This window comes from Meleagris gallopavo, chromosome 19 (assembly GCF_000146605.3).
Source record: "Meleagris gallopavo isolate NT-WF06-2002-E0010 breed Aviagen turkey brand Nicholas breeding stock chromosome 19, Turkey_5.1, whole genome shotgun sequence".
Taxonomy (NCBI): Eukaryota; Metazoa; Chordata; class Aves; order Galliformes; family Phasianidae; genus Meleagris; species Meleagris gallopavo.
Genome location: NC_015029.2, coordinates 8,775,737 through 8,786,129, shown reverse-complemented (window position 1 = coordinate 8,786,129; position 10,393 = coordinate 8,775,737). Strand labels below are relative to the sequence as shown.

Here is a 10,393-nt window from a genome sequence, read left to right as displayed (position 1 = left end):
TTTCTCTCTGGAACTTTCCAGTTTTTCTCTGCTTCACGTTGGTGCAGAAGGGAGGAATGGGGAAAAGAGTGGGTATGGATTGCTAATGGTATGGTTTTAATATTTTCAGTTTTCTGCTTCTCATTATCTTGTCATTGATAGTGCAAGTCCAGTGCTTGTTCTTACATTCCTTGTAGAATCTTTTGTCCTTGCAGAATTTTTATGCCTGTTTGTAAATTAAAAATAAATAAATAAATGGGGGGGGGGGCTGTTCTTCCACATGAATCATTATTATTGAACTACTGACAATATTGTCTCTCCACAAAAAGGATGCTGATGAAGCACCAGTTCTTGCTCCAGAGGGTTCAGGAGCTTAAATGCAAAGAAGGAATCCAAGACTGAATTTCTTGAGGAACTTGAGGGAAGTTTTTTCTAGAAATCTTTGTGTGTTGGGGGAACCCCAGTGAGCAAGTGACTGAATCCAGTCTCATGGCTTCTCCTCTGAGATGGCACTGCAGATGCAATTGGTTTCATACCAAAGGTTCAGAAGAAACTAAGAAGAAAGTGTAGGCAAATGGAAGGTGATTGCAGAAGATCGGCACCATGTGCGCAGATCTTTATTCTTAAAGCAGGGTCTGAAGTTAGCTGAGCAGCTGTATAGAAAACCATTGGGAAAAGAGGAGCAGAGCAATGAGAGCAGAGGGCAGAAGGCATGCCTTCTGTATGTGTTTGTGAAGCAGTTTAAATTGTGGTGGATGTGCAGATCTTGGGAACCCCAGTTTCTAGCTTGTAAGCAGTATTTTCCTTGAATGTTCATTCAGTAACAGTGATGCTTAAGGTTGTAGAGCTCTTTTCTTTGGAAGCCTTTTGGTGTTCTTCAAGGGTCTGTCTTGGCAGATTTTTTTTCTTTTAAGCTGTCTGTCATCTATGAAGTGAATTCTGTTGAGGTGCGGAGGGAAGAAGGCTGTGGGAGAAAAGAAACTAGTCCAGGCTGCTTCGTGTTGTGAAAAAGCCTCACTGTAGAATCATAAAAGCTGTGCTTTTTCCATGTCGCTCTGGAAGCAGCTGAACTTTGTAACTTGGCATGTAAATAGAGCTCTTTGAAGAGCATGTCCATGGCTGGAAAGAAGGGAGGGGGAGATGCCCTGGCTGGTTAACAAGCTTATGTGTGGAAAAAACCACTGTGATTGGTATTAAATATATCTGTTAAAACACTGGTAAAGTTTTCAGAGTCTTGTCCTTGGTTGTGGGTAATGCACATAGACATGCTGGCACTTCTAGATGTAAAAAAAAAAAACTGTAAGAAGGTGGCAGTTTGAGTATTTGTACTGCCTGGGCTGGATGAGGGAGCATCCCTGGGGCAACTGCGAGGAGCAGTCCTGGCTGTCTGAGGGAGGTGCTAGGGAAGTGAGAGTGCTGCGCTTCTGTCTGTGCCCTGCTATGCTAACTGGCAGCTGTTGGTGAGTTAGGGCTTAAGACAAGTGTAGCCATGCCAACAGAGGACTTCAGCATCACATCTCTGTAACTTAGTTTGTATTGAGGTCAGGGAGAGAAGGCTTTTCTGATCTAACAACATATGCGTGAGGAAAGCTTGGCTGATGGAGTGTCCTGGATTTCCTATAAAATGAGCAGTATTGGCAAGTGAAGGTTATTTTACTGCTATATATGCAGCAGCCATGAAATTAAAGGGAAAAATCCTGTTAAGAGTAACATGAACATTACAATTACAGATTTAAATAGCAGAAAAGGGCAAATCTCAAACATTTCTAAGAAAATAATTGTTTTAGTACAGATGTTGTACTTGAAGTATGCATGTGACAAATATAATTTTGTTGTACAAAGTTTCTGGAAAGAAAAGCCTAAGATGCCCTACCTGAAAACATTGCTTCTATTTCTATTTAAAGCAGTGGATAATGAAAATGACAAGACCAAAGACAATATTTTTTCAGTTGTTCTTCTGCACTTCTTGGCACTTGTGAAGTTTTTCATTCTTATGTGTGAGCCATTCACGGAGCAGTGACGACAGAAAATGCAGAGAGTGGTGCACTGTGTCAGCTCACACACAGATCATGTTCCTGCTCCACTTCTTTGAATAACTCTAAATTTATGTCTCTTTAAGAAAAAGTGTGTGTAGGAATTGTTACTAATTATATGAGTAAGTTAAACCACTTGCACTTTTTTTTAAAACTTTATTTTGTAGCAAGATGACTTTATGTTTCTGGACCTTTAAGTGTCATGGAATGAAGGAGGACTGAGAATTCTTGGACCCCACTCCATGTTGGTCTGTTGCCCCATATTCACAGTTTTGCTTTGCAATGCATATTCTGACCTTCCTGTTAATTTCCTATGCAGTACTGGAATGTAGGCAAGGTGCTAGTTATAGGGGAAATATAAGAAAAAATTCAGAGCATGTGGTTTGTTCTGCTGCTACTGAAAGGTATGTAAAGCATGGTACTGGATTGCTGTGTCTGCCCTCTGCCAGCTAAAACCAAGAATTGAGACTAATCCTATGTGTGGATTTTCTGTGCAGCCAACCGGAGCTGCTCTGTTACTGGGCCATCTGCACATTTGCTGATTGGTTTCTCAAGTAGTAAAGGCCATGGATTATTAGAAGCCATGCCCTCATTGTTTCACTTCATGGAATTTTTCCACAGCTATGCAGAACTTTTCTCTTTTCATAGTAAAATGCTTTCTTAATATGCTGGCAAAGTGAAGGTGTTGGTGGATGTTGAAGAGGAATCATCTTATGAAATCCATTTGCTAACTATTTTAGGAGATCTCTTGGACTGTGGGAAGTGATCCTGTTGCATGGGTTGATTTAAAGCAGTTCTCTTATACTGTGGCTTGGCAAACTATTGAATAGCCCCAAAACGCTGCTTGTGATTGACATAAAACAGCATATACTTTACATTTTGTTACTAGACCCTAATTTATCTGTCGTAAGGTTTGTGTACCAACAGTAGTAAATTCTTTTTATGGCAGTGTTTCTCTTCTATGTAATATCTGCATAAGGGAATTAAATTACTCTTAATTGTATCCTTAAAAATAAATTTGGCCATGTCTGGCTAGCACATTAAATTAAATTTTGCTACTTCACATTCTTACTGCCTATTTACTTTAAATTGACTTTATTGAAAAATTAAATGTTTGAATATCTGATTGAGAACAACACTGTCATTAGTGGGTAATCATGAGATGTCACAGAACCTGGAGAAATCTTAGAAAACAGAATCCATTAAGGTTTTAGACCCTATGCCTCCTGATATAGTTAGAAGTGAAGCAATGACTGAAGCTGAACTGGCTGTTTGACTTAACAGCAAACAAACTCAGTGGTGAGGAACCGCCGTTGCCCCTTATTCACCACCCCACAGGAGGAGCAGCAAAGAGCAAGCTGATTTGGAAGGCCTTTATTTCTCTCCTTCCTTTTATTCTTGGGAGGGGAGACACTTTCATTAAATGCATTTCTTGTTTGACTTGTAGCACAGCAAATCTGAGTATTAGCGTAGTGTTTAAAGCGTTGGGCCCTGAGGTGTCCTTAAGTATCCTCTGAGGTACAAATACCATGTTACACATGGAAGTGTTTCTCCCAAGCCAGTGTTAATTCAGTTGTCTATAACCCTAAACAGAGTCTTTCCCTAATCATAGTTCTCAGCTGGCAGCGTCTGCCTTCCCGGAAAAGCATTAAGGGATAGAAGTGAGCATGAAGCTATGTGGAGCTGGTTTGGGAACAAGTATTGCCTGTTTCTAGAAATGAGCTGTAGCAAAACAGTCATAGAAGATGAGACGTGAGGCTTGGGATCAGGATCTTCATGGGCACGCAGTGCTGCTGCTCTTGTCTGGTGAGACTTCACTGTGAAGTGATGTATCCTACTGGTGCCAATACTAGGAATTATTATTTTTTTTAGGGGGAAGGATCATTAGCACTGGATTTTGTTGAGTCACAGAGTTGATCTTGAAGGAGACATCAAAAATGTTGCTATCTGTTGTAGGGCATTGGATACCAGGCAGCGTGAGGCACCCCACTGAATTTAGTTGTCATTGTTGAAATGGGTAAAGCTTTAGAAACTTTTACGTGGTATCCTGTTAATTAAAGTTAGAAATACTGTAGGTGAATGTCAGTTGTTCAACTCTGTACCTTGAAATGAACTGAGAGAAGAAATTTCTTATGGCCCCAGTTCCTTTCCTGAAAAACAAGCGCAGTGAGAATGGAAGTTTCCTCCAGTATTTCTTTAATTAATCTAGACTGAAGTCCTACCTAAGTCCCTGTTGGAGCAAACAGCTGGATCCTAACTAAAGCAAAGGAAGTTGAACTCATCTTAGTTGCCCTATGAAGACTTAGGACATCACTGGATAGAGAAATGAGATTTCAGATGTAATCTCTGATATCTTCTGGAGTTATTTGTCAAATGTATATGGTATGATCTTAGAGAACATGGACATCTACTCCTCTTCCACTTTCAATCTCAGTCTTTTCCCTCTTTAAAGACCTGAAATGTTTCCATTGCAAAAACTGTTAGCTTAAAGCCACTAATTAATGTATTTGGGCAAATATGGTGACAAGTGTTCTAGCAAAGCCAGGAAGAAAGGCAGATACTTAGAAAAGGGGTTGAAGACAAGGCTGATAACTGCTCTGCTTCTGGTGGGTGAGGGTGAAATTGGTGGCTGCCAAAAATACGAACTGAGACAAGTAGCTCATTCTGCTCTGAGCCCACATCTGCACACACCTCCCTATCTCTACAGATGGCCAGGAGGCTGAAAAGAGAACACAGTAGTCTAAATTTGTGTAAAGGAAAAGAATCACTACTCCCACCTTGAAAGTGCATAAGAACCTCTTGAAACTCGAGTATTTCAACCAAATTTAAAAAGTTTGTTTGAATTTTCAGTCCTAGTAAATTATGCTAATCCTGACACTGTAGCCTCTAAATACATTTTACATTTTTTTGTTCTTGAAGATGACTGACTGGGACTGGACTGTTCCTTTCAAAACTATCCTGCTAAGGCATAAATTTGATTTAGAATAATTCTTTGCATGCTTATGCTGTAACAGCTAATGAGTGTGATACTCTTCCATTTTAGATTTCACAGTACTGTGTGTTTTAGAGAAAAGAATCTGTTGCTGTCTAAATAGTGATGCCGCTATTTGAGGTAATTACAGTAAAAGGCAGCGTGCATCTCGAGCAGGTCTCTGATTAAAAACTGAATGCTCCTAAATTTGGACCACGTTATGCTGTTTCCACCCTAACCAGAAGACTGAAGAACCTGAAATTGGAGACGACCTGGTTGTTTCATAAACAAATGAACAAAGTTCTGTTGTTCAATTTCTTGCTATGGGTCTGGAGCCTGAGCTTCATGTTCAGTTTCAGCGAGAAACAAAATAGGATAGCAGAGCTGAGAAAACTTGCAGAGAGGGCTTGAACAGAACTACTGATAAAGCTACAGCTGTTGAGGAACTGTGACTTACTAAAGGAGATTCTTACAAGGGGAACAGTACGGCCTGCTTTGAGCGTTGCTCAGTAAGCTGCAGTTCTTAGTCAGACTTAACTAGTGCATAGGTGGAACATTTTGTGCTCTTTAATGTGGAATCTGCAATTGTTAAACTGACTGCATGTTACAGATGAATCTTTTCCTGTGTAGTTGGGTAGTAACATACCTCTGTTTTGGTTTCTGTTGAGATGTTTCCAAATGTGCTTTTAGTAATGCAGCACAAACACAGCATTGTCATAACAGCATTCCATCCTTGGTGAGAAGTTGCAGCAGTACTGTGCAAAGGTGCCACCGGTCTCTTCCTTACAGGATGATGTTGGTCGTCCTTCCAGCATTATGTCTACAAAACTTTCTCTGACTCTGTCAAGTTTAATGATATTTGGTGGAGAGCATGTGTACTGAAAGAATGTTAAGGCAGGAAAGGATTCAGAGTAGAAACACTCAAATACAGAGTTGAGTTGATTTGGATCAGTGAGTTGCCCATAGGTGGGTGAAGTCCGGATGAAACTGTCAAAAGTTCACTCCTTATTCTGTGTATCCCTTTACTATGGATGCTGCAGCAGTTATTGCAATGCCTGAAATCATCCTGGTTCTTCTGCAGTGGGTGTAGTTGGCTCAGGCTGTCTCCATGCTGTTTTTCCTAGGAAGAACTGCTTGAGGAGAGCTCATCTGAGCTTAGGACTCTGGTACACTTACTGGTTGTTTTTTTCCCACAGAGTGAAATGTAATCTTTATTTTAATGTAAATGCCTTGACTGGGTTCTTTACTTTTGTTCATAAATGTTTGATCTGTATGTGATACTTGCCATAATCTTGTGCCAGAGAAATGAAGACTTGCTTTCTGTTTGCACTGGGCACTACTGATTTGCAGGAGTTGACTGATTTTACTGCCAATTTTAGCAGGTGTGCTGTGTCTCAATGAGTCTCTTTACCCTCACTGCACAGTACATACACTAGCAAGTCTCATGCTCAGTACATAGAAGACTGAATTTTGGCCGAGAGCTGAGGAGTGCAGGGATTTGTTGTACTTCCCCTCTTTTCTTTTCCTTGTTCTGTTTCCATTTGTGCTCCTCGTGTTTACAAAGCTCAGAATATTTCCTGTAAAAACTATGTGTGTGTAGTTGGTTGACTGCATGCATATTACCCACAAAATGTAGTTTTCTTCATACTTCAGGATTTTGGAGAAGATCAGAAAACTGTCATTCTTTATGCTGTGAAAGGACTGTAGTGTTCTTTACAGAAGCGTTTAAAGAGAAGGTTGGTGGTGTGGAAAAGATTTTTTAAAAGTGCTTTTTGGCTACTCTTGTTGGGAAAGAAAAATCTCTCTTAAGACTGTCATGTGGTTGCAAAAGCTTGCTGTCATCTTCACGTGTCAGGAATGGGAGGTTGGAGGATGGGGTGGCAGAATGTGGGGCAGAGCTGGTGGGGCCAGGCCACCTGCTGTGCTCCTCTAGTGAGCTGCAGGAGCTCCAAACCGCTTCCCCTGCTGGGCTGTGGCTGTCCAGCACTGCAGCACAGGAGCAGCTTGCAGACAGTCAGCACAGCAGCGATGGAACAGGGCAGCTGTACAGCCTGCTATTTGGGGAGAAGAGAGAGAAGCTCTTGGAGCACTCTGTTTCTCTGCAGTACAGGAGAGAAGACCTTATGTGCAGAGTTCACAGTGTACCACTGCAGTTCATTACGGGAGGTTTTGACAGTCCTGCATTGTTTCTGTCAAATTGTGGATGCTTCACGGTGAACCAGCTGTCACTGTTCTGGGACTGGGAGCAGTGGGTCTGGTGGTGGGGTAAAACCTCACATCATATTCTGTGTCTCTATTATCTCAATAATGCACTTCTTGAAAAAGTGCTTATTCCCTCTGCAATTAACTGGTAATTAATAAGCTACTTTCAATCACTCTTTCCCAACTGAGTAGTCGGTGGTTTTGCAATTGTGCAGATTGGAGTTTTTAGAACAATTATTTATATCTATGGGACATGATTGCTTTATTGTTCTAAAGGAGGCAACTATCCAATTTCTGTGTCATTTATCTCGATTAACCTCTTGTTTTACTTTGTGCATGCTGAGTTTTCAGTGAATCTTTCTAAGAGGGGAAAAAAAACTTCATGAAACCATCCAGAGGTTCATGGCAGAGAAGTGTCTCCTAGCAAGACCCAGTGCAAACATGCTCGCAATTTTATTCTGGAATGTAGCCTGCCAATTAGTTGTTTGGAATTGTTTTGAGTTAACTTACAGTGCTTGAATGCCTTTTGAGAAGTTACATTTTTTCTTGTCTAGTGGGTCTCAGTGTGTCTCTTGGTCTTTAAATGCACACATCATTTTCTTCTCACTTTGTTTTCTATCCCAGATAAGGGAGACTTGAGGGAGAGGATATGACACTTTTGGTCAAGGAAACTGCATTGAGAGATGGTGCTGTGAGCTCAAAAATCTCACTCATGCCCCTGGAATAGGGGACTATCCTACTAGGTGATATTTCTATGTCATCTATTGCTATTTTTGAACGTAAATTGGCATCAGAATCTTGAAGAAACCATTGAAGAAAAAATTCAATGACCAAATGCTTCCATGTGTTGAAAAGCAGTTGCCTGTCAGTGCATCAACTTCACATGTGGTTTTCCAGGTAACAAAAACAGGCCAGTAATTATTTAAAAAAAAAAGCCAAAAAAACAAAAAAACAGTTGTTTTTTTTTCCCCCCTCCTTTTCCCAGCAGTGGTGCTGGAAGGGGAATTTGGAGAGCCTTTAAGAGCAGGAGTCAATAGTGAAAAAATTCTTAGAAGTTTCATCTTTGGCAGAGTTTCTATGTTAGTTGGTAACAGATCTGAGAAATAAACATGATACACTGATAGGTTTTAACTACTGACTATCAAGTTATTTTTGGAGGGCTTATGCAGTGAAGCCATAAATGTTTGTCCATTCTCAGAAGAAGCAGCATTTATAAGCAATAACTGAAAATCTAAGAGTTAAACACCCTAGAACTGGAAAAGTTCTACATATTTGCAGTTATCAGAGGACATCTTTTGGAGCTCAGTGAGAAAGCAGGACAATGGCTCTTGAATGACAAGGAGTTCCTCTGTGGTTGTGTCTAATGTTAATACTGACTTGGACGCCAAATTGTGGAGTATGCCTGAAATTCAACATTCAAAGCCAAAACAATATGCTAGAACTTGGTTCCCAGAGAAAGGAGCTCGATGCTAAGGAGCGGACTGCTTTTGCACAGTGTTGCTGTGTGGCTTCTCCTTACCTTCCAGAATGGCACAGGTCCCTTACTATTGTCCTGAAATGTTCTCATTTCTCTGGCTTCTATTCTTCCCGAGAATAGACTCTGTGCCTCGTGCTGACTAACAAAAGAAGGACTCCACTGTGCTCGTTTTCAGAAGACACAAGGTCTCTGGGTCCGTGTCCGTCTGACTTTCCAAAGAGTGGTTAAAAAAATCTAACGTCTGAAAATAGGACACATTCTGAATTAGATTATTGAGTTTAATCACACCATACTCAGATACAGAATTTGCTAATGTGAATCTCATAAGTCTACAGGTAATTGTTGTCAAGCATTTACTGTGACTTTTTGCCAAGTTGGCCTTTGAAGGATGGCTCTGGTCCTACGAAATGGAATAGCAGAAGCAGCCAACAGCAGTCTGTTAAAATTAAACTAAAAAAGTCTAAGTAAAAGCTGAGAGGTGAGGGCGGTGGCATATTCTGCAACTTAATGTGTATGATAAATGGAAAATTAATTTATTTTCCAAGTCTTACCATGGATTTACTATGATATTAGGAAATTCACTTTAGACTTTGATGGATGGGGTCTCTTCTAAATGGAAACTATCAAATGTATTCCTATCGTAGGGATTAGAAAAGTAATGTTTATAAAAGTGCTGTGAAACTCTGGTGTGTACAGCTCGGTCTGATAGTGTTTTGCTCTCTGTGATAAAAGCACTGAAACTTCATACTGCAAACAAAAGGGAAGAGCTTATGACATTTTAGTCTTTGCTGTTAAGTTGATCTGAGTATTACAATACCCTATAGGTTAGCAGTGGGACACTGGGTAGTACTGTCTGTTTACCAGTAGATGGAGAAGTAACGACCTGTATTTCTTTAGTTTGTAACCTCTGAGCTTTTTCATTCAATCAACTCTTCATGGTATTGCAAAAAAAACCAACCAACCAAAAAAAAACTAACAAAAAAAACACAGTATCTCTGCTACCATTCAAAGATTGCAAATAAATTTGCAAGGATTGCCAGCTGCATCCACAAAACAGCTTGGTGACACCTGCATGCTCTGCTAAGTATCTATTTCTGGTATTTAAGAATGATATCAGAGTTTCCAAGTGCAGTGTATTTTTCCCATGGTAAACGGAAAAAAATTACCGTAGCCATATTTGAATTGATACAGTTACGTAAGTCGTGTTATTCAGCAAACTGCTTATGCTGCCATGGAGCTAACTTTGATTCCTCTGTTAGTTTTCATAGTGACTTTTGAAGAAGAAAAAACATTGTACCTGTGGCTTTTTTCTCAGCACAAAAATAAATGGAATGTCTCTGTCAGTTGTCTGAAACCATGTGTTGAAAAGCATGATTTTTTTTCTTAACAGTTTTGCAGAGTAATAGGACAGAATATGATTTGGATTCCAGAAGAAACATGCTGGGTCAATTTAAAGTCTGCCAAGTTCTAATTTGCAATTTCTAGAAAACTTAAAGCAGAAACATCGGAGTGCCTGCAGAAGTCATCAGTCTAAATTTAACTCACAGATTTTGTCTCAGTAAAGCACAAAGCTGTCTGGTAGTGTTTGTCCACTGAATTCCAGGCACTCACTGTTCTTTCATTGAGGCTTCTCCATAGGTGGAAGAAGCTATTTAGACAACGTGAGAACCTGAAATTCTTTTAACACTAAAATATGGTTTTTGTCTGTAAAGACTAAGGAGTTTTTTTGTG

The 10,393-nt window shown here is 40.1% G+C and overlaps 1 protein-coding gene across 14 annotated transcripts in view; it reads left to right on the top strand.

The window, feature by feature from the left end:
• STRBP (spermatid perinuclear RNA binding protein) overlaps window positions 1-10,393 on the top strand; it is a 63,004-nt gene that overhangs the window by 1,780 nt on the left and 50,831 nt on the right. The gene's annotated exons all lie outside the window — the stretch shown is intronic.